Here is a 23,888-nt window from a genome sequence, read left to right as displayed (position 1 = left end):
TTCATAAAAATGTGTTAAGAGTCCAGTGTGGTGGCACACACCTTTAATCACAATGCTTGGAAGGCAGACACAAGAGTATCTCTGTGACTTTGTGGCCAGTCTGATCTATATAGCAAGTTCGAGGTCAGCCAGACCTAAATAATGAGACCCTGCCTCAACTTATTAATCTTTATTTAATTTTTTTTCAGACAGGGTCTCATTATTTACCACTTCTGAAAGACTTCCCAGCTTTGGTACTTCTGGCCAGGCCTTACCATCTTAGGATAAGAGTTTTCTCTCTCCGTATAATTCATACCCTGTCCCCTAGGATACAATAGCTTCCACTGATGCTCTTGAATGCTATGAGGACAGCCACATAGACTGACATGAAGTGGCCTTAACCTGTCGCTCAGGCTCCACCTGCTTTTTGTAGGTCACTGATAGCTTAAGCTGGAGCCTCTGGTGGCTCCTTCGGGTCTCACTCTGTCAAGCTTTTCCTTTCTCTGGACAAGCCAATCATTTCTCTCCAACTCGCTAAACCAGTGACACAGAGCTCTTTCTGTCCACAGTGTCAGATTGACCCTTCAGGAAAGACTCCACATAACAAGACCAAGTGATGTTACTGATGAACTAGCTCCGTGATAGAGCCCTGGAATAGCCTGAAAGTGGTCCTAGGTCCATCCTCCAGTGCCAGCCAAGCAAGCAGTCAAATATGGGAATGTTCAGTTCCCTCACAACTTTCTCTGAGTACTGGTTCTATAATTATAGTTGGTTCTATAATTTCTTCCGGAGTTAGTCCTACCACTGGTTTGATGTTATTCTTTGGGTTTTCCTTTGTTTTTCTGTAAAGAGGATCTGAGGGCAAACCAAGTCTAGGTTCCCCCAAGGCTCCTCATTCTTTTTCTTTCTTTCTTTTTTTTTTTTTTTTTTTTTTTTTTTTTTTTTTTTTTGGTTTTTCGAGACAGGGTTTCTCTGTGTAGCTTTGGAGCCTATCCTGGCACTTGCTCTGGAGACCAGGCTGGCCTCGAACTCACAGAGATCTGCCTGCCTCTGCCTCCTGAGTGCTGGGATCAAAGGCGTGCGCCACCAACGCCCGGCTGGCCCCTCACTCTTTCCATTTCCCCTTTGATTGCCCATAGGTCTTTCCACATAATAACCGATCACACCTGCCTGTACCTTCCTTTCTATTTTTATACTATTGGTGCCGAGGGCAGATGGTGCTTTGAGTTATGTGTATGTATGTGTGTCTGTGTGATTGTATGTCATGTGTGTAGTTATCCCAAGAAGGCTAAAAGGGCATCAGATCGCCTAGAACTAGAGTTACAGATAGTTGTGAATCACCCTGTGGGTGCTGGAAATGCAACCCAGGTCCTCTAGAACAGCAGGCCATTCTTGAAACTGCTGAGCTATCTCTCCAGCCCTCTTGGTTTGGTCTCAATCCTGCCTCCTGAGTGCTGGGCTTAGTTTGCATTTCTGGGGATTGATTCCCTTTCTGACAATCCTAAACCATTCTGAATGGGATTCTTTTTTTTAAAGATTTTATTTATTATGTATACAACATTCTGCGTCCATGTATATCTGCACACCAGAAGAGGGCACCAGATCTCATTGTAGATAGTTGTGAGCCACCATGTGGGTGACTGGGAATTGAACTCTGAACCTCTGGAAGAACAGTCAGTGCTCTTAACCTCTGAGCCATCTCTCCAGCCCCTGAATGGGATTCTATTTTTTTTTTTTTTTTTGAGACAGGGTTTCTCTGTGGCTTTGGAGGCTGTCCTGGAACTAGCTCTTGTAGACCAGGCTGTCCTCGAACTCACAGAGATCTACCTGCCTCTGCCTCCCGAGTGCTGGGACCAAAGGTGTGTGCCACCAATGCCCGGCCTTGAATGGGATTCTTAAACAGGCCTAGATGGGAGGGTTAGGCACCATGACCCTTGCCACCCTGAGTGAGACCAATAACAGTCACCAATGGCAGGTACACAACCTTTATTTTGTTTTGTTAAGACAGGGTCTTATACAGCCCAGGCTAGCCTTAAACTTGCTTTGTAGCTGAAGAAGATCCTAAACTCCTAGTCCTCCTAAACTACCTCACAAATACCGGGATTACAGGTATGTGTCACCATGCTCTGCTTAAACAGACAATATTTTTGTTTTTTCCGAGACAGGGTTTCTCTGTGTATCCCTAGCTGCCTGGAACTCACTTTGTAGACCAAGCTAGCCTCCAGCTCTGCCTGTGCCTACCTCTGCCTCCTGAGTGCTGGGATTAAAGGCATGAGCACAACTGACTGGCTATGCAGGCAATCTTAACATCACTTGTTGAGGTTCTTGGAACGTTATCCAAGAGATGAAATTTCAGTCTGGTTTGGGTTTTGAAAATATTGCAGCTAACCCTCTGCCCATCCTCTTCTTGAGGTACATTGTCTGTTCTTGTGGCCCCAGGTGAACTTGGAGCCCTCTGTGGCCAGTGGCAGCTCAGCAGAATCTTTAAAATCTTTCAGCCATTTGAAGCAAGACCTCAAGCCAAGTTGTTACCACAAAAAAAAAAAAAAAAAAAAGACTCAAGAGATGCATTTTAGTTTTTGTTCTTTTGGTTTCTTTGGTTTTTTTTTTTTTTAAGGATAAAGTTAGCTAGGCATGATAGTGCTTTAGTCCCAGGCAGAGGCAGGTGGATCCCTGAGTTTAAGACCACCCTGGTCTACAGAGTGAGTTCCAGGATAGCCAAGGCTACACAGAGAAACCCTGTGTCAAAAGAAAAGGGTGGGGCAATTTTTCTCCACTGGTAGACATACTCATCTCTTTGGAGGACCAAGAGAATAAAAATGTTCATGAAGGGTGGTAGAAGAGTTAAGTAATATGTGATGGGGGAGGTCCTTCTGTGTATATGATTGTCTTACTGGTTGGTAAATAAAATACTATTGGCCAATAGGAAAACAAGATAGGTGGTACTAGGAGTCAAGGAGGATTCTGGGAAAGGTAGGAGAAAGTTCAGAGTCACCATGTGAGCCTGGGAAGACAGCACACTTGCCACTGGCATCCAATAAGTCTTTTTTTTTTTTTAGTTATTTTAGATAAGTCTTATAAAATATATAGATTTATGATAATTAAGACTGAGCTATCGGGGCTGGAGAGATGGCTCAGAGGTTAAGAGCACTGACTGTTCTTCCAGAGGTACTGAGTTCAATTCCCAGCAACCACATGGTGGCTCACAGCCATCTGTTTTGAGATCTGGTTCCCTCTTCTGGTGTGCAGATATACATGGAAGCAGAATGTTGTATACATAATAAATAAATAAAATCTTAAAAAAAAAAAGACTGAGCTAGCAGATGAGAAATCCTAGTCATTGGCCAAGCAGCATTTGTACCTAATATAAGTCTCTGCATGTTACTTGGGACCTTAACATGGCGGCAGGCGGAACTTGGGCAGCTTGGCGGAAAGATTTATTGTTACAAATATGTCACAAAGCTTAGCTGATTCAGGTCTGGGAAATTCCTGAGTCCAAGGTTTGCTTAAAAGGCATGGTTGATGGGAGAATCCCAGAACTTCTAAGGTTGGGGTAGGGGTGCTTCAAAAATCATTCAGCCTAATAATTTTAATTTTACTTAAATTTTTTTCCACTTATCTGTGTGTGAATGTGAGTGCACATGTGTTATGTATGTGCCCAGGAGCTAGAGAAGGAGTCAGATCCTCTGGAGCTGAACTCTTGTCCTTCGGGGCTAAACACGAAACATGCAGAACTGCTGGGCTTCTCTCATAATTTTTTTTTTTTTTTTTTTTTTTTTGGCTTTTTTGAGACAGGGTTTCTCTGTGTAGCCCTGGCTGTCCTGGAACTCACTCAGTAGATCAGGCTGGCCTTGAACTCATGGAGATCCGCCTGCCTCTGCCTTCTGACTGCTGGGATTAAAGGCATGGGCCACTCTGGTCTCTCCAATTATTTATTTATTTATTTATTGTTTTTTTGTTTTGTTTTGTTTTTTTGGTTTTTCGAGACAGGGTTTCCCTGTGGCTTTGGAGGCTGTCCTGGAACTAGCTCTTGTAGACCAGGCTGGTCTCGAACTCGCAGAGATCTACCTGCCTCTGTCTCCCGAGTGCTGGGACTAAAGGTGTGTGCCACCACTGCCCGGCTTCTCCAATAATTTTATAATGGACAAAAGCTGCCTTCCTGTGCAGGACTCAGATGTGAGCCAAGTGGCTCCAGGTCTCTGTTTCAGTCCTCGGTTGGTCATTTGGTCCCATGTGACTGATGCTTCATGAATTCTCTGTGCATTGTGAAATGTGTGTATAAAGTGTTGGGGAGGGGTATGAGGTACTTGGGAGATTATGAATATCGAAGCAGGACTATAGAAGAAGGGTTGTCTGCAAGGGAAGCCTCAGAGGAGGAAGGGCAGGTAGTCTGGGCCCTTTCCAGGACCGGGGCTAGAGGCTGTGTTAAGAAAGGTTGAGTCTTAGGGCAGGGGGAAGTTAGGATGGAGACTGGGGGATTTCATTCTGGTGGTGGTATGCAGGCTGCATCTGAGGTGTGATATTCTGAGAGAGAAGACAGTAGTGACACAGTTGCAGAGGGAAGGAGTGTGCCACAGTACTGGTTTCCACCCTTGGCTTTTTACAATCTCATTTCCTAGTGCTGTAGTTACACCCATACGCGGCTAGCAGCAGCCAGGAAGGGGGTGGGATGGTAGGTCTCAGCCTGATGATCAGCTTGAATTCAGATTCGACGGGATGTGTCCATTTGCACACACTGGGCAGCCTTCCAAAAGCCTGACCTCTAAACTACCTTGAGTAATTTCCACACAGTCTGTTTCCATCCTCCCTTACCCACCTGCACGCCTCGGCTGAAGAGAGTCCAGTCCACTTACCCAGGCAGTTCTAAGTACAAAGAGGCATGTTGACAGTACATTATGAACAAGAAACCAGTGGCACCAACTGCCCAGCACCCTGTCCTATCAGCCCGGGGTTGAAATCCTCCGATCTAGACACACGGAACAGGAACTGTGCGCACAGCTACTTTTATAAAACGGCTCAGCTGCAGCCTTCCAGTGCAAGGCGAGCTGGCACTCTCCAGCCACCCTCAGAACAGCCTGGTGGTGTTCCCACCAGCTGCAAGCTATGACAAAGGAGCAGGCCTGAGGGAAGATTACCCAAGGTCAGGCCTTTGTCCTTGTGCCTTTATCCTTGTGGCTGGCATGTTTGCACCAGAATAAAAATTCAGGCAGACCCCTTTACTTTCTTTTTTTAAATACTTCTATAATATTCTATTTATAATTGTTCTCATCTACAGGCTTGTTAATCTTTATCTTTTTTGGAGTAACTATTTAATACATGTATAACACAGGGCTATTACCATACTAGTAACATATAATTTTTTTTGTGTTGGAAACATTCAAACTCCTAATAGTTTTTTAAAATATTTTTTTATGTTTATGAGTGTTTTGCCTGTATGTTCGTAGTATACCACACGTGACCTGGTGCCCTTGGAAGTCAGAAGAAGGCATCTCTTGGATCCTCTGAAACTGGAACTACAGATGGTTGTTAGCTGCCAAATGGGTGCTGGGAATCAAAACTTTGCCTTCTAGAAAATCAGCCTAGTGTTTTTAACCACTGAGTCATCTCTCCAGCCCCATAACTTTTTTTTTGACAGAATTTTTATGTAGCCCAGGCTAGCCTCTAAATGTGTTACTGAGGATGACCTTGAGCTTCTGATCCTCTTGCCTCCATCTCCGAGTGCTGGGGTTACAGGTGTTTGCTGCCAGGTTTATGTTTATTCATTGCTGAGATCAAACCCTGGGCTTTGTGTATGCTAGGCCAGCACTTCACCAGCTGAGCCACAACCTAGCCTGGCACATGCTATTTTGAAATAGTCAACTAATTGTTGTCAAACATTGTCATTCTCCTCATATCCAAATGCACCTCTGAAGTTCTGGCCTTTTTAGTTCCCTTTGACCTGAATACAACCTCCACTCAGTGGTTAAAGTGTATGATCACGAAGATTCCAAAGATGACCTAAAATTGAGGCTTCTCCCCTGTCATAAGCTCTGGCCACTACCTAGAAGAGGTGACACTAAAAAAAATATTATTTTAGTTATGTGTATTGTGTGTGTAAGTATTGCACATGATTGCAGGAGCCCACAAAGGAGTTAGATTCCCCTGAAGTTGGAATTACTGGCAGTTGTAAGCCACCTGACATGGTTGCTAGAAGAGCAGCCAATGTTGGTTTTTTTTTTTTTTTTTTTTTTTTGTTTTTTTTCGAGACAGGGTTTCTCTGTGTAGCCCTGGCTGTCCTGGAACTCACTCTGTAGATCAGGCTGGCCTCAAACTCACTGCCTGGCTCTGCCTCCTGAGTGCTGGTACTAAAGGCTTTTGCTACCACTACCTGGTGAGATTGAGCTCTTAAAAAAATATGAGGCTGGAGTGATAATTAAGAGCCCTGACTGTGCCAGGTGGTGGTGGCACATGCCTTTAATACCAGTACTCAAGAGGTAGAGGCAGGTGGATCTCTAAGAGTTTCAGGACAGCCAGGGCAACACACACACAAAACAAAACAAAAAACAAACAAAAAAACCAAAAACAAAAACTTCTCAAAAAACAAACAAAAAGCAGTGACTGCTCTTCTAGAGGACCTGGGTTCATCCCCCAACATCCACACAACCATCAGTCATTCCAGTTTCAGGGGGTCTGATACCTTCTATTAGCACCAGGCTTACATTTGGTGCACAGACATACATGAAAGCAAAACACTCACATACATATAAATAAGTCTTAAGTATATATTTACTTAATATTTTTAAAAGATGTGTATTTATTTATTTACACAGTGTTCTGCCTGCATGTATGCCTGCATTCCAGAAGTGGGCACCAGATCTCATTATAGATGGTTTTGAGCCATCATGTGGGTGCTTGAACTCAGGATGTCTGGAAGGCCTCTGAGCTACCTCTCCAGCCCTACTTAGTATTTTTTGTTTGTTTGTTTGTTTGTTTGTTTGTTTTCTGGTTTTTCAAGACAAGGTTTCTCTGTATTCCTTTGGAGGCTGTCCTGGAACTCACTCTGTAGACCAGGCTGGCCTCGAACTCACAGTGATCCACCTGCCTCTGCCTCCTGAGTGCTGGGATTAAAGGCTTGAGCCACCTACGCCTAACTTCCTAATTATTTTTATAGGACTGTGAACCTGTGTGAGTTTATATGCACCACATGTGTGCAAGAGACCAGAAGAGGGCACCAAATCCCCTGGAAATTAGTGGTAAAGGTGGTTGTGAATCACCATATAGGTGCTGGGAACTGAATTCAGATCCTCTGCAGATTAGTAAATGCTTTGAACCTGAGCTATCTGGGATCATCAAGTTGTCAGTAAGTGCTTTTACCTGCCAGCTATCTCTATGGCCCTTTTCTTTCTTTTTTTTTAAATATTAATTTATTATATAGTATCCTGTCTGCATGTATGCCTGCAGGCCAGAAGAAGGCATCAGATCTCATTACAGATGGTTGTGAGCCACCATGTGGTTGCTGGGAATTGAACTCAGGACCTCTGGAAGACCAGCCAGTGTTCTTAACCACTGAGCCATCTCTCCATCCCCTTCTATGACCCCTTTCTACTTCTCAGGCTGTGGTTCTTGATCCTTGCAGTGTTGCAGTGGGAGGAAGCAGGTAGATTTCCACTGGCTTGTTCTTGGCATGGGGATCTGGCATTGATGTTTCCTTTGCTTGGCAGGTATTTACTGCTGACACTTCTGTGGGTGCTTTATGTTCTCTCATTGCTGGGACCTCTCAGTTGAGGCGAACATCATTGTTGGGTTCATTTCTTATTTCTTCATCCCTAGGATTCTGGCCATCTCTTTAATTCTGTTGGCTGAAGTTGTTGTCCCTCCAAGCTTCTCTCTCGGGTAAGACCTGCAGCCATGCCAGGTGTTAGGGTTTGAATATGATTTTCTTTTCTGAGACAGTCTCGTGTAGCCCAGGCTGGCCTTGTGCTCTCTATATAGTTGAGGATGATCTTGAACTCTTGGTGCTCCTGGTTCAACCTCCCCAGTGCCGGGATCACAGGTGTGCACCATCATGCCGGGTTTGTGTGGTGTTGAGGATTGAAGCCGAGGCTTTGTGCATAGTGTTTAAGCACTTTACCAGCTGGTGGGCTTCTGGGAAGTGATTGGAGCACGAGAGCTCTGACCTATTCAGGGTCTGATACCTTTGGTGTGTTCAAAATGTGATGTCATTACCGGGAGGTTGTGAGAGGTAGGTGATGCCTACCTGGGTGTATGCTAGGAAAATGCGTCTTGCTCCCTGTCCTTTCCTCTGTCTCTTTCTCATCTGCCATTAGGTGAGCTGGGTACTCCACCAGGTGTTCCCCACCGTGATACTTAGCCTCATCTCAGGCCCACAGCAATGAAACCAGCCAGGCACAGACTGAAATCTGTGGCAGTTTAAATAAATAAGTCCTTCTTGTTGTTTTGCTCAGGTTTTTTTGTCAGAATAATGAAAACCTGGCTACCACACCAGGTCAACCTCCTCTGTCACCCAGAGTGCCCACCTTTGCTCCAAAGTCTGGTCTACCCCTCACTGTTTCAGTTCTCATCTAGTGTCTGGGGACATGGCTGAGTTGGTAGACTATTTGCTTAGCATATCCAAAGAGCGCTATAAAACCCAGGTGTGGTACATGCTTGTAATCCCAGGACTAAGGAGGTAGAGGCAGGAGGATCAAAAATTCAGGTCAGGCCGGGGATGGTAGAATACTACTTGGAAGAAGTAGGCAGGTCTATGTAAGTTTGAAGCCAACCCGGTCTACATATGGAATTCTAGGCTAGCCAGGGCTACATAGTGAGTCCCTGTCTCAGAAAAAAAAAGTTCCAGTCATCCTCCAGTGGAGGCAGGGTGGAATGCATGATTCTGTCCCCCCCCCTTTTTTTAATCCCCATCTAGAAACTTCCAATTTTTTTTGTTTCTTATATATGTCCTGACAATTGTGTAAATCCTGCTACTCTACCACTGTACTTTGGAGTTTAGTATCTATTTGTTACTCAGCTAAAATATCTATTTTAACATTTAATTACATGCGATTGATGACACATCTTGAACTGAAGCACCCTACCGTCTATCATTTGGGTTTGTTCCCCAGTCCAGGCCTTATATGGAAAGGAAGCTAATTAGAAAGAGTGGAGAGCCTTCCTTTCAGTAAAGATCTAAAAGCCCTGGAGCATCCCTGGATGGTACCCAACCCTGGTGGAAGGGAGGGGGCCATGCATTCCCAGGTCCTCAGGATAAGCCAGGGGATGGTGTGAGAAGGTGGAGCGTAGCAAGGGCTCTCTTAAGTGCAGATGGAGACATTGCTGGGGACTTACCTAGGAAGAGCTGAGTGATGAACAGTTTAAAAACTTGGGCCATGTAGAACCTGAGAATATCATTTAGTCCCTCCAGAGCCTTGGTTTCCCCATGTGTAGGTTGAGAATGATCTTTCTCTTCCAGATGACATCTTGTTGTGGAAGGCTTCCTGAGGGATAGGTGACAAGTGTCAGGAATAGGCACTGGTAGCTGGATTCCATTTTGTCTGTCTTTCAGACTGTGATTACCCTGAAGTCAAGAACCCATGCTCTCCAGGGTGGTGGTCGTGTGTGCTTCTAATTCCAGCACTCGGGAGGCAGAGGCAGGCAGATCTCTGTGAGTTCCTGGCCAGCCTGGTCTACAAGAGCTAGTTCCAGGACAGGCTCCAAAGCCACAGAGAAACCCTGTCTAGGGGAGTGGGGGGAGAACTTCCTGCTCTCCGTGTGTGCATAGGTTCCTGGATGAGATTGTGGTGTTGTTGGAGTGAGTGTGTCTGTTTGGAATGTCAGTGGGTGTGGATTTGCTCTGCAGAGGGGCATGTTTAACTCTCACATGCCCTCCTCCATCAGGCCCAGGCTGAAATAAGTGAGTCAGGGGCCTGTGCTACCTCCGTCCCACCATATTACTCCAGAACGGAGCCAGAATCAGTTCTTTGTGATTATTTAGGTTCTTTCTTTCTTTCTTTCTCTCTCTCTCTCTCTCTCTCTCTCTCTCTCTCCCTTCCTTCCTTTCTTTCTTTCTTTCTTCCTTTCTTTTTGGTTTGTTTGTTTGTTTGTTTTTGTTTTTCAAGACAGGGTTTCTCTGTGGCTTTGGAGGCTATCCTGGAACTCTCAGTAGACCAGGCTGGCCTCGAACTCACAGAGATCCTCCTGCCTCTGCTTCCTGAGTGCTGGGATTAAAGGCATGTGCCACCCGGCATTATTTAGGTTCTTTTTCCAAGATTTTTTATTTTTTGAAACATTGAGCCCAATTCCTTTTGCTCCTGGTTTTACTGTGACTCAAATTCCTATCCCTGAGATGTCTTGCTTTCCCCCAAGTTCTCTCAACCACATCTTTCTTCATCTGACTGCCTCTGGGTTTTCCGCTTGCCCCATGAACTGTATTCAGTTGCTCAGACAGGGGTGGGGAGAAAGCGTGGGCTAGGAAACCCCAGCAACCTTGAGTTAATGCTCGGGAGCCTTTAGCTTGGTGATTACTACAATTGTTGCTTAGTGGAAAAGAGCGCCATTAACTGGGCTCTCAGCCTCCTATTAGTATTACCCTGTAATTTAGTGACAATTAGATTCCCAGAAACCTAGACATAGGAAACAAGTGTGCAAAGGAGGCAGATGGTAGAAAGCAACAGTAGTCAGAGGGTTTTAATTAAAGGCATTGCTTCCAGAAGGTACAAGGCCAAGGGTGAGTGGGGCTGGAGCTTGGAGCAAGGTAAGCATGCAAAAGTCTAAAGGAACTTTATTTATTGGCTTTGAGGTTAGGGGCTGCCACGTTGATGCCATGAACTGGGCCAGGACTGATGGAAAGCAGTGGAATTGAAAGGCCTTGTGAGATCCCCCCATCTGCTCTGCTTCATCTCTTTGGGGTCTATGGGAAAGAAGCTGGCTTCCCAGAGTGCTTCATCTAGATTTCTCCCTGGGGGAGCAATGTTGGAGCCTATATCCTTCCCACTCTAAGCTTTCTGACACCATAGAAGGCTCAGGTCTGGAAATGACCATTCTCAATGGCCAGGTATGTATCTGGGGAATGGAGATGAGGGAAGTGTATGTAGCTAGGCTATGCTATGGCTTGGATGTGGTTTCTGACTCCTGAGATTTGTGTGTTCAGAACTTGATCTGAGTGCAGTCGCATTGAGATGCAGTGGGGCCTTTAGGAGGCACAGCCTAGTGAAAGTCCTTCTGCCCCCCCCCAGCTCTCTCTGGCTTCCTATCTGCTGTGTAATCGCTCTGTCTTGCACACGCTCCTGATACTGCACCACATGTCATCCACCATGAGGCCTTCACTGGAGCCAGGCTGAGTCTAGCACCATGACCTTGCATCTCCAGAAGCCCTTTTCTTCATCAAGTATATAGTCTTTGGCATTCTGTTATAGTAATAGGAAACTAATCCACCCTGAAAGGAGGAGAAATTGTGAAGAATTGTGTGAATAGAGAAGACTGGAGAAGGCTGCTTATAGATCTTTTCATAGAACTATTTTTCTGTTCAAGCTCCTGAATTTCATCCGTGTCAAATCCCAGAGTTTGAGGTCCCAAAGGTAATTATTACATCACTCTCTTTCATGAAACTGATCCAGGAAGAAAAGAGCCGGTTGCGAAATTTCAGTCCAGCCCAGTCTCTCTTGGGCTGGCTACAACAGTAGCCACCCTTGGCTACAGCCAAGCTGCTAAGTGTACTGGGTAAATGTTGTGTGTGAGGGGTTGTGTTGTATGTGCTGGGGACTGAGGTAGGAGTGGCCTCAGGCCAGGGAAGAATGATCTGCCAGCTCAGGCAGATATGAGAAACATTTTGTAGGGTTCCCACTTCTCTTCCCCCTCTACTTCTACCTCTCAGGGTCCCGTCCTTCTAAAAAACTTAAACCCACAAAAGTATTGAGTAGTGAAATACCTTCAGGGGGTATTAGAAGATTCCAGTATTTCAGGGAGTTGGAGAAACCCAAGACTTTCTCCCCAAGTTAGAGGGCAGAACCTGGATGCATAGGGGAGAGGGTTCCCCTTTCTTCTGACTTTCTTGGCATCGAATTCTCCACTTCTCAAGGTAACCAAGTGACCACAAACTGGGGACTTTCCAGGATGGTTTCAGTTTTAAGCCATTTTAGCCTATTGTCCTCTGGAGTACTTATAAGGCCGAAAGTCCTGATTTTGTTATGGAAAAAAACATAAGTACAATCCGATCTTAGAGCATTTCCTGTCTGGCTGAGACTACAGAGATCTGGACCTTCTCTGGCACCTCAGCTCTGTGGCATTTGGAGGAGTTGCCGGAGCCCCACCTAAGAAGTTTTAGCTTGCAGGTGGGAGAGAAAGGATGGGTGATTGATTCCCTGGTAGCAGCTTAATTCTGAAGATTCCAAAACGTACAAAAACTCTCCCTTACAATGGACTGGCTCAGACTGCCACCTCCACAATTCTGCCTCAATGGCTTTAGAGAGTGCCTCCAGCTCTTGAGATTTCTTTCTCACAATAACAGTAAAAGTGCCTTCAGTAGAGAACAGTCTTTATTAGTGTGTTTGTGACAGGGTTTCTGTGTAGCCCTGGCTGCTCTGGAACTAGCTCTGGAGATCAGGCTGGCCTCTGAAAGATAGACTTGTGTCTGCCTCCCAAGTGCTGGGTATTAGGTTTCAAACCTGGCATAAAATGACTGAGGTGCTTATTTAACATAGCAAAGCAGAAGCTGGCCTCCAGGATCTCCCTTAAACACTCAGTCCCTATCTGTTACCTGTTACGGGTCCTCCCGGCTGGCATACCCCGCCCCCTACCCTGCCCTTACTGTAAATGCCCTTCCCTATATAATCTAACCATTTTGGTTACCTGCCCCCTTTGTCTACTCTCTTTGGGGCCTCCTGGCTGCTGCACCTGGTTCTTCCCTCTTTCCTTTCTCCTCACTGTCCAAGCCCCCCCCACACACACACATAGCTTAGGAACATGTCCACTCTGGACTCTCCCAGACGTCCTTGCCTCTGGCTATGCTCTCCTATACACCTATAATACTCCTTCATACCTAGGATCAGTCTTTGTTTGTTTTTCTAGTTTCTCAGTAGCTATGGAGCCAGTCATGGAACTCTCTGTGTAGACTAGGCTGGCCTTGAACTCACAGAGATCTGCTTGTCTCTACCTTCTGGAAGTAAAGGTGTGTGTCACCACCTTGCCCGGCCTGGTTTGGATAAGTATTTTGTGAAGATTGTTTTCTATCTGCTTGTGCATATGTGGGTTCTCTATCACTAGGTACCATAAGTTGTATTTCAAAGGTCACAGATTAAAATGTTTGAGACCATTCTGATGGGACAGGTCACACAGTCACATAGAAACTGAGATAGAACTAAGGCATGTGGCCGGCCAGATGGCTCAATGAATAAAGGTGCTTGCTACAAGAAGACTGATGACCGATCAATCCCTAGGACCCCCATAAAGTGAAAGGAGAGAACCAATTCCTATAAATTGTCCTCTGATCTCCATACATGTACGGTGGCATGTTGTATCCTCATAAACAAATAAATGTTAAAAAATTAAACATCTGTGAGGTGCAGTCTGCTGAGTACCCTTGGGAGATGAGCCTGGCCTGAGCCGGTGAGAGAGTACAGAAAGGGGAAGGGAAGGGTCTATATGTGTGCAGAGTCAAGTCACCTGTCCCTTCTGCACAGACAGCCACCACCCATGGTCCCCTCTGCACAGACAGCCCTGCACCACTCTTCCATTGTATTAAATGTGTTATCTCAGCCTCACCACACCCATTAGAAAAGCAGTGGTTTTTATTGTCCCTGTTTTATAGATGAGGAAGCTGAAGTTCACTTGCCTGCAGTCACCTTGCAGACAAAACTTGGCCTAGAATCCCAGGATACCCATCTCCGGCCCTTGCCTTTAAGTCAGCAGACAGCTCTCTCTTTGAATATGAAAGGTGTTTGGGGTTGGCCCAGAATCGTGGTCAAGGTTGGCCAACCCCAGGATCCTGCCTGAGGATACAGGGCAGGCAAGGCTAGAAGTGGAGGAGCCCAGGTTTTGCAGCCCAGGGATGGGGACTGGTGGCTGCGAGGGTGGCAGCCTTTCCCCAGCCCTGCTCCTGCTCACTGTCTGCTCTGCCATCGCAGAATATGCTGCTAATTATAACCAAACACAATGAGCAATCAGAGCCTGCTGGCGGTGGAGCTCTGCTTAAAGGTCTGGCAGGCTTTTCATTAGAACCTCCCAGTAGCCTAGAGGCTTCGGGAGGCACTACTCCTTCCCTCCCTCCCCTACTCACCCTGCCCCTTTTTTTTCTCCCCCTCCTCTCTCCTCCCTCTCCCCAAATGCAGTCAGTACAGGATTTAGCTCCCTTCTGTGCCCGGTTCAGTGCCACGGATGGAATGGGAGCCAGGACTTTGTTCTTGCTTTGAGTGAGCTAATCATCTTCCCAGCAGTCTCTTGATGAGAATAAAAAGGTCTGGCCTAAAGGAGCCATGGGTCAGGAGAGTTTTCAACATCCTGTGTCCTTGGCTGCTCTTCTGAGGCCCTTCTTGGGCATCTGTGAACATTTATTCCAGTACAAATGTGCTCGCTCTGGTGGTGCTGGGTCCTCGGGATATGCCAGGGAGGGGAATCCGTCCCAAATCTTGGGGGACATAAACCGAGTCAATAAATATATGCATGAAGTCATTATAGGCTTTGGAACATTTCTCAAATGTTTATTTTGAGGACTCAGGGAACTGGAAAGGATGCAAGAGGAAAGACATCCCGAGATCCCAGATCATCTTTCTCGGGCTGTTTCTGGGGCAAACCCATGGGCAGGCTGGTTCTTGGTCCAACTTCAAAGTGATAAGGTTTCCTTCTGGCCCCTATATCCTGTTGCCCTTCCTGACACCTAAAGTCTTGCAGGTACCAGCAGGGACTCTCTCTTGTGTCCCTGATGGAGCGTTGTTATGGTATTAGTCATTTCTCTTGTTACTCAGACAAAATGCTGAGAGAAGCAACTTAAGGGAGGGAGATAGATGAATGGGAGCCTCTCATCTCTTGGCCAATCAGGAAAGCAGAGAGCTCAGGCAGGAACCAGGGATGGACATCTCCCTCAGGGACCACCCTAGTGACTCACTTCTATTAGTCCCCATGCATCAAAGGCTTTACAACTTCCCTAGACAGAGCTACCAGCACGGTACCACATGTTCACTCACAGGAGATCGTAGGAGATACTTCAGATTCAAGCCACAGCACCTGCTGTTGCCCAAGACCCATTAAGGCTTTAGTTGGAAATTCATCAAGACATCATTCCTCAGGGTAGCAGCATGGACTGAGGGATGGTTGGGGCCTATTGGTTGAGGGTTCTCCAAAGCGTCCATGGCACAATGCCAACCCAGAGCCGCACACCAGTGACACAGACTGTGGAAAGGTTGAAGGAGGGGCTGGAGCCTCCTGTAAGGACATCTGGTCCCAATCTGCCCTTTCCAGGAGGTAATACTTCCAGTTTTAAAACCAGACAAATTATTGCAGTTGTAGGCTAAATAGGTAGGGAAGAGGAATGGTGGGGGTGGGGTGTGTGTGTGTGTGTGTGTGTGTGTGTGTGTGTGTTGTATGTGGTGGTTACTAGGAATATGATAACATAAGACATAGATGAGATTAATACAGGAAAATTTTGTTCTGTTTTGTTTGTTCTTTTGAGACAGGGTTCCTTGGTGTAGGCTTGGCTGTCCTGGAACTCACTCGGTTGACCAAGCTGGCCTCGAAGTCAGAGATCTGCCTGCCTCTGCCTAAGTGCTGGGATTAAAGGTGTGAGCCACCACCACTGGCAGAAAGCAATTTCCTTTGCTTTCATTCAGACAGGGTCTTCCTGGGTGCCCTAGCCTGGCTTGTGACCTCCTGGGCTCTGGCCTCCAGGGTGTTGATATTACAGGAATGCATCACCATGTGAGAAGGCAATTAAAGGCTTATAGTCTTGAAGTGGCTAAATAGTAGAGGATGACCTTGAACTGTTTCTCTTGACTCTTCCTCTCAAGTGGTTGGCTACCAGACTTACTTCATCATGATAAATTTTTAGGGCTGCTATGGATTGAACCCAGGGTTTCATACAAGCTAATCAAGTAGTCCACCATCTACCAGCTGAGCTACTACAATTTATCCCCAAGCCAAATGGCTTTATTTATTTATTTATTTATTTATTTATTAGACAGTGTCTCAATATATAGCTCTGGCTGTCCTGGAACCTTCTATGAAGACCAGACTGGCTGTGAACTCACAGATATTTGCCTGTCTCTGCCTCTCTAGTAATGGGATTCAAACGTGTCTAACCATACTTGGTCCACACACAGAGACTTTTAAAAAATGAAAACATAGATATGGTCACTGTCTTAGGATTTCTTTTTTTGTTTTTTATTTATTTTTTTGTTTTGTTTCCGTTTGGTTTTTTGAGCCTGGGTTTCTCTGTGGCTTTGGAGGCTGTCCTGGAACTAGCTCTTATAGACCAGGCTGGTCTCCAACTCACAGAGATCCTCCTGCCTCTGCCTCCCGAATGCTGGCTTTAAAGGCATGAGCCACCACCACCCTGCCGGTCTTAAGCTTTCTATTGCTGTGAAGAGATACTGTGACCACTGCAACTCTTTTGTTTGGTTGGTTTTGGTTTTTTGAGACAGGGTTTCTCTGTGGAGCCCTGTCTGTCCTGTAGACCAGGCTGGCCCCAAACTCATAGAGATCCCCCTGCCTCTGCCTCCTGAGTACTGGGATTAAAGGTGTGTACATCACTATACCGGGCTATCCATGGCAGCTCTTATAAAAGAACACATTTAATTGAGGTAGTGGCTTACAGAGGTTTAGTCCATTATCGTCATTGTAAGGAGCATGGCAGCATGCTGGCAGACATGGATCTGGAGAATGAGCTGCTAAGTGTTGATATGAAAGCAACAAGAAGTAGATTCTCACAGGGCATGGCTTGAGCACATAGGAACCCTCGAAGCCTACACCCACAGTGACACACTTCCTCCAAGACCACACCTACTCCAATAAAGCCATACTTCCTAATAGTGCCACTCCCTTTGGAGACCATTTTCTTTCAAACCAGCATAGTCACTAAATACATAGAACACAGGTTCAATGTCACCAATAGTATCAAACTACAGAATAAAGGAATTTTTATCTATTGAAGGTTTAAGACCAAGACTTTTTTATTTGCTGGTAAAAATCTAAACTGCTTTAATCTGCAGAGATATTTGATTCCAAATTTAAAAATAAGATGCTAGAGAGCTGGCTCAGCAGTAAAGAGCACTTGGCACTTTTCCAGAGGACCCAGGTTCAATTCCCAGCATGAAGGATCACAACCCTTTGTAACTCCAGGTTTAGGGAGTCCTATGCTTTCCTCTGACCTTCTTAAACACTTGGCATAAAAGTGGCACACATACATACATGCAGGCAAAACACATACACATAAAATAATGCCTGAGTATAAAAAATCGAACAACTGCAAAGCAAACTTTACTACATCTGTGTCATGCCGAGTGTGGTGGTAGCACACGCCTTTAGTCCCAGCACTCAGGAGGCAGAGGCAGGGGGATCTCTGTGAGCTCCAGGCCAGCCTGTTTTACAAAGAGAGAGCTCTAGAGAGTTCTAGAGAGTCATAGAGTGAGATCCTGTCTCAAAAAAACAAAAAATACCCATGTACTGAGACCAATTAACTTCTTGGGATTTGGCCTTCAGGAAATCAGAGATATGATGCAAGTTTGGGATACTATACAAGGATGACACTTCATAATAATGTCAAATTGAAGGCAAACTAAAATTTCAGCCCAAAACCCTCAAGTTTCTCTCAATCCTCAGCAAAGCAATTCAACTTCTTTTTATTCTGTCCTCAATTGTCAACTTATGCCCCACAGCCTATATTTTAGACTCAAATAGTTCTTTTCCAAAGAACACTACCATTAGCCCTCAGGATATTTTTCCCCAGTCATTCTTAGCTTGCACAACTCATAGGCTGTTTGGCGCTTTTGGCGTACATTTGGTCAGAGCATTTCCAGTTGTAAATAATTGGAAACCATCTCAGACTGAAGGAGCAGGAGGCAGAAGGAGAGGAAGAAGAATGGAAGCAGATGTTGTTGAGTGTCGGAGCTCATCTAAAATGCTTTGGATTGAGGCAGCACACACATGGTGATACGCTAGATCCCAGCACTGGGGAGGCAGCCAGGGGATCTGTGTGAACTAGAGGCCAGTCTAGTCTGTTTAGTAAGTTCCAGAACATCCAGGAGCACATAGTAAAGGTCCTGTCAACAAAATAAACAAGTACATAAAAATGCCTTATGGGACTGGAGAGATGGCCCAGCAGCCAAGAGCACTGGCTGCTCCTATTAAGGATCCAAGTTTGATTCTTATCACCCAGGTGGGAGCTCACAACCACTTGTAACTCTAGTCCCAGGGGATCCAAAACCTTCTCTGGTCTCTGAGAGGGCACGAGGTACAAAGTTGGTGCACAGATATAACATGCAGACAAAACACCCAGGCATATAGTATAAGAATAAAGGGAATACTCAGGAGAGAGAGGTAGGTGGATCTCTATGAGTTTGAGGCCAGCCTGCTCTACATAGTGAGTTTCAGGACAGCCAGAACTACATAGTGAGACTGTCTCAAACAACAACTAAAGAAAAAAGGAAAATGTCTTGTATTGGATCCTCCTTGAAGAGCCTGCTTTCTTTCATTTAAGGCAATTCTGACTTTGTCTACTTGGATCCTTATTGGCTGTGTGCCTATTCACAAGTCATTTAACCATTCTGTATGTCAGTGGCTTCCCCTGTAACAGAGTATCTGACATCATTTACCACTTCCTAGGGCTAGTTGTGGTATAAAGCAAATATACTTTTAAAATTACATTTATGAGCTGGGCAATGACGGGGCATGCCTTTAATCCCAGCACTTGGGAGGCAGAGGCAGGCAGATCTCTGAATTCAAGGCCAGCCTGGTCTACAGAGTTCTAAGACAGCCAGGACTGTTACACAGAGAAACCCTGTCTTGAAAAAAACCAAACAAAATTACATGTATGTATTGTTAGTTTGCACATGGGAGGGATTCAGTTGTGCCATAGAGAATGCATGTGTAGGAGGCAGAAGATAGCTTGCAGGAACTGGTTCTCTGCTCCCACCCTGTGGATAATGGTGGTCAAACTCAGGTCTTCAGACTTGGTGTCAAGGACCTTCATCCACTAAATCATCTGACCAGCCTCATAGTTTGTTTTTGTCCTCAGCTTCTGACACAGCTCTTAAAACCCAGAGAATTCCCAGTTGTCTCTTGTTGTTGTTGATCCCAAGAAGCCACCTTAATCACTGAGTTTATCCTAAAGAGGCAGAGAGTGGGCACCGTTACCAGCACTGCCTATGTTCCTCCAGCTGCAGGGACCACCCCTCCCAATCACCGAGCCCTCTTAACCACCACCTCCTTGGCTTCTCAGGCTACTACTGTGTTCCATCACAATAGACACTCGGATGTAAGCCTGTCACAGACTGTAATCCTAGCACTGGAGGATGATTGAAAGTTCAAGGCAGCCTTGTCTAAGAGTTCAGACCATGTATTAAAAAAAGCCAAAGGCAAACAACCAAGACTGACATGTTGTCTGGGCCCTCGTGTGATGTTAGAATAGGTCTGTGTGTTCTTTGAAACTTGTGTGAATATGCTTAGGCTGTCACAGCAAAACACCGAATGCTGGATGGCTGAAACATTAAATTTATTCTCCCACACCTCACACAGAAGGCCAGAAGTTGAAGATGAAAGTTCTGGTCAGTTTGGTTTCAGCTAAGCACTCCCTCCCCATGGTATTTCCTGAGAGCATGCACTGATAGGAGGACAGAGAGAGTTGCCTTGAGCTCTCTCATCTTAAAGGGCAGGACTCATAGGCGGTGGTGGCTTACACCTTTCATCTCAGCACTCGGGCGACAGAGGCTGTCGCCCATGAGTTAGAGGCTACATAGTGAGGACCAGTCTATAAAAAAGGATAGACTCTTGAAGCTGTGGAGATCTACCAGCCAGCAGACAGCCTAGCCTACAGTAAGCAATTTCCTGAGACACCATCTCACAAAAAAAAAAGGCCCAAAACATCCCAGTGGTGGTGGCACATGCCTTTAATTCCAGCACCCAGGAGGCAGAGGCAGGTGGATCTCTAAGTTCGAGGCCAGCCTTGTCTACAAAAGAGTTCCAGGATAGCCAGGGCTACACAGAGAAACCCTGTCTCAAACAAATAAACAGCAACATCATCAGCAACAACCAAAACCCAAAACAAACAAAAAATACCCAAACTAACCAGACAGACAAAAAAGCTCTAAAGATAAAGAGTAATAGAGGAAGACATCAGAATCAGAATCATCCTCTGCTTTCCACATTTTTACACAAGGAAGGGTACATACAGCCACATACACAAATGTGTATGCACCACACACACACACACACTGGCACACATACACAGAGGACATGACTTCTAGCAGAGTAGAGTCCTGCCTCCCTGATTTCATTCAACCTTATAGTCATGCACAGATAAAATGGCATTTCTATCAATGACTGGCCATACATTACAGTTCCCTAAGATTATATCACCCAGTGCCACCATAATTATGAAGTAAACTTCATAAAATAAAATTGCCTAATGACACATCTCTAAGAATGTATCTTTATCATTTAGCAGTACATGAAGGGGCTGGGGGAGTAGCTCATTGGATAGAATGCTTTTCCAGTATGCATGAAGCCCTGGGTGAAAACACCAGCCCTGCATGTAAACCACATGTGGTGGCTCAATCTCTCATCTCATTTTTTGTTTTTTGAGACAGGTTCTTTGGTTGTCCTGGAACTCACTAGGCTGTTCTTGAACTTACAGAGAATAGCTTACCTCTCTCTCCCCGAGAGCCGGGACCAAAGGGATTCACCACCATGCTGAACCAATGCTTTTAATCCCTGTGGTTGCTTACGTGACATATCTTCTCTTCCCAGACCTCCACGTAGCTCTGCCCACATCTCACTTTCAGCTTGTGACATCATTTTCTTCCCACTTAGAATAAAAAGAAAAATCAGAAAATAGTCCTTATCCAACACCAAAAATACCTACTCCCCTTGGGCAGACCCACACATCATCTTTCCTCCATGTGCTGTGAATGGACCATCCACACGTCTGTCTGTCGCCAGCCCCTCCCCTTGTACAGGATTCTCTTCCCCTCTTGCTTATTAAAGGCATCACTCGGCAATTATCCTCTCATCTGCATCATCAAATGTTCTCTCTCAAGGGGATTGTTCTCATCAGCATGCTAATGGGATATAAAAACTCATCTTAAAAAAAAACTTCCATTCCCCCTCATTCACGTCACCACTTGTCTGCTAACCACGCTTAACCAGTTTAAAAATATCTACACTGAGCCTGGTGAAGCTCACCTTTAATCCCTGTACTTGGGAGACAGAGTCAGGTGGATCTCTGTGAGTTCTAGGCCAATTGGAACTACACATAGAGACCCTTTTTCAAACAAACTACATCAACTTTATACTGGGGGTGGTGGTACTGGACAGATGACTCAGAACACAGTAGAGTACTTACAGAGCACCTGGGTTTGATTGTCAGCACCCATGTCCAGTGGCTCCCAATTCCAACTCCAGGAAGATGTCCCTGTAGCCATGAGCAACTGCACATTGGGTGTGCACAAACACACACACACACACACACACACACACACACACACACACACACACAAAACCGCAAAAAAAATTTAATAAGAATAGTAGCTGGGAGATGGCTCAAATGTTAAGATCATTGGCTGTTCTTCCAAAGGACCGGGGTTCAATTCCCAGCACCCAAATGGCTGCTCATAATCATCTATAACTCTACTCCAAAAAGAGCTGATGCCCCTTTCTAGCTTTTGTGGACACGAGGCATGCTTCTGGTATACAGACAAACACACAGGCAAAGCACTCATACACATAAAGAATACTATTTTTAAATGATAATAGATCTCTAAAAAAGGAAAAATACTGTTCCTACTTCCTCCCTTCCCATTCTCTACACTCCAATCAGGCTTCTGTCCCAACTATGACATCAAAACCACATTTCCCAAGATCAACAGTGACTTCCATGTTGACAGATTTGATAGTTAATCCTCCATTCTTGTCGACCCATCAGTAGAATTTTGTCCTTGATTAGTTTATGCCTTTCTCTTTGTCTTCTCCACTTTCTTCAGATGCTCCCAGGACTCTGGAGTCACCCTCCTGCCTCACTAGCTGCTGCTTCTCTATCTACTTGTTAGTGTGTGCCTTGGGTTTAATTCTCAATATCCTCTGCCCTCCCTCTCCTCTCCATCCTCCGTGTGGCCTTATCTGCTTCCACCTCCTGCTTGTTTCCTCTAAGCCAGAGCCTCTCTGGAGCCCAGAATGAGCAGTCTTCTTTTGGGATTGTGTGTTTGTGGGGGCGGGGAGGGGGGGAAGGGGGTTGCACTGGTCCTAGGTGTGTGTAAATGCATGTAGAGGCCAGAGGGCAACATTATGACATTGACCTCAGGAGCTGCTTAGCTTGTTTTTTTGTTGCAGGGCTCTTTTGTCAAGATATCTGAGGGATTTGGAAGGGATCCACTGTCTCTGAATCTCCAGCTCTGGCATTACCAGCTTGTGGCTACCATTCCAGGCTTTTTTTGTGGGTGCTGGAGATCAAACACAGATCCTCATGCTTCCTTCCCTTGATACTCAATATATTCATACTCAAGGGTAAGAGCTAGCATTGAAACATCATCTAGTGGGTTTAGTATAGCATCTTGCACATAATAGAAATATTAATCACAGTTAACTGACTTATCTCTTTCAGGGAGCAGTATTTACACTTGGCCTAAGGACAAAGTTACCCTTCCCTTCCAGTGACATGACAAACCCTGTAAGACAGTGTGCTCAAGTCTGATTAGTTCAGCTGTTTGTTGGTGGTGGCCCATGCCTTTAATCCCAGCCCTCGGGAGACAGAGGCAGGGGGATCTCTGTGAGTTTGAGGCTAGCCTGGTCTACAGAGCAAGTTCCAGGATAGGCTCCAAAGCAATACAGAAAAACCCTGTCTTGAAAAACAAACAAACAAACAAAACAAAACAAAAAAGAGTCTGATCAGTTCAGGAATGGAAACAGGAATGTGTGTAGTTGTGGGATAGGGAAAGGCTTTCGAAGGATGGTTGGAGTTTGCTGATGGCTGACTTGGTCTTCTTTCAGGACGTGACTGAGTTTTCTGTTTTGACCTGAGGAGGTGTTAGAGTCCTGGAAAACGGCAACTGTGGGCATGAGGAAAGCTGTGGCTATGCAAGAATGAGAGAAAAAGACTAAGAAATACTGCAAAGTGGGCTGGAGAGATGGCTCAGAGGTTAAGAGCACTGGCTACTCTTCCAGAGGTCTTGAGTTCAATTCCCAGCAACCACATGATGGCTCACAACCATCAGTAATGAGATCTGGTGCCCTCTTCTGCTCTTCAGGGACACATGCAGACAAGAACTCTGTATACATAATTAATAAATAAATATTTTTTAAAAAAGTGATTTGCCTTTAAAAAAAGATTATTATTTAAAAAAAGAAACACTGCAAAGTGGCCCTATCAATCAAAAGATAAAACTAAACAAACTAACAAACTAACCTAAAAAACAAAAACAGAAATATGAAACTAAGCTGAAGCCAGGCAGTGGTGGCACACTCCTTTAGTCCCAGCACTTTGGAGGCAGGGGCAGGGGGATCTCTGTGAATTCGAGGTCAGCCTGGTTTGGTTTCAGGACAGCTAGGGGTACACATAGAGAAATCCTGTCTCAAAAAACAAAAAAGCAAACAAAAACCCCTAAGCTGGCCAGGCAGTGGTGGCGCACGCCTTTAGTCCCAGCATTTGGGAGGCAGAGGCAGGTGGATCTCTCTGAGTTCCAGGCTAGCCTGGTCTACAAGAGCTAGTTCTAGGACAGCCTCCAAAGCCACAGAGAAAA

General features: G+C 45.4%; 1 long non-coding RNA gene across 2 annotated transcripts; it reads left to right on the top strand.

Annotated features, from left to right (window-relative positions):
* Window positions 1-7,137: 7,137 nt before the first annotated feature.
* Window positions 7,138-23,336, top strand: LOC118238911. 2 transcript variants are annotated; one of them, XR_004770775.1, is made up of 5 exons: window positions 7,138-7,318; window positions 7,789-7,851; window positions 10,759-11,008; window positions 11,485-11,531; window positions 23,140-23,336. It is a non-coding gene; the product is annotated as an uncharacterized LOC118238911 (long non-coding RNA). The 2 variants fall into 2 exon arrangements; XR_004770774.1 differs by lacking the exon at window positions 11,485-11,531.
* The last annotated feature ends 552 nt before the right edge of the window (window positions 23,337-23,888 follow it).

Source organism: Cricetulus griseus, chromosome 7 (assembly GCF_003668045.3).
Source record: "Cricetulus griseus strain 17A/GY chromosome 7, alternate assembly CriGri-PICRH-1.0, whole genome shotgun sequence".
Lineage (NCBI taxonomy): Eukaryota > Metazoa > Chordata > Mammalia > Rodentia > Cricetidae > Cricetulus > Cricetulus griseus.
The sequence above is the reverse complement of the archived record's forward strand: the minus strand, read 5'-3'. Positions and strand labels throughout refer to the sequence as shown.